This window comes from Triticum dicoccoides, chromosome 2A (assembly GCF_002162155.2).
Source record: "Triticum dicoccoides isolate Atlit2015 ecotype Zavitan chromosome 2A, WEW_v2.0, whole genome shotgun sequence".
Lineage (NCBI taxonomy): Eukaryota > Viridiplantae > Streptophyta > Magnoliopsida > Poales > Poaceae > Triticum > Triticum dicoccoides.
Genome location: NC_041382.1, coordinates 775,886,382 through 775,887,046, shown reverse-complemented (window position 1 = coordinate 775,887,046; position 665 = coordinate 775,886,382).

Sequence of the window (665 nt, the reverse complement as noted above, 5' to 3'; positions counted from 1 at the left end):
TCTCTCGCCCCCATCATGTTTTTGACTTGATGTATGGCGTGAGAGGGAGGTGGCGGCATTGGTTGCAGGTGGAGGGGGAGCTAGGAAGCCACGAAAGTACTAGCGGTTACAGAATATTGGAACACAATAAAACGTTTGGTGTGCATCAGAATAACGTAAAAACAAGGTAGCACACTAACACAAAAAATGAAACATTATGATGTACTCTAAAACATGACGAAACCAATGACCAGGCAAACATCAATCAAGACGACCATGGCGCTCCTCACGCACACACCGGCCAAGCAGAAGGGCACAGTCATACGGGGCAAAATCTTCCAGAGGTACTTTTTTCAAGTGATGCATTGCATATCCATCCTCTACCTGGTGTCATTTTAATCCTTTTATACTCCTCCCCATCTTCAAGTGGCTTGGGTTTGGCTGAATCTTGAGGACGTACCTTTTTTAAGTTCATATACATCCTCTATTTTGGTGGCATTAGGGTCTAATTGGTTTGATGACAATATTTGGTATTGTCAATATTTCGCAAGCAAACATTTGGCAAAATCCATAATTTCCAAAAAAAATGACTATTTTGTTAAAGATTGGCGGGAAAAAATTGCCGATATTTCACGGCGTTGACAATTTCACCACACATGTTGAATTGGTGACAAGAGTAGTGGAAG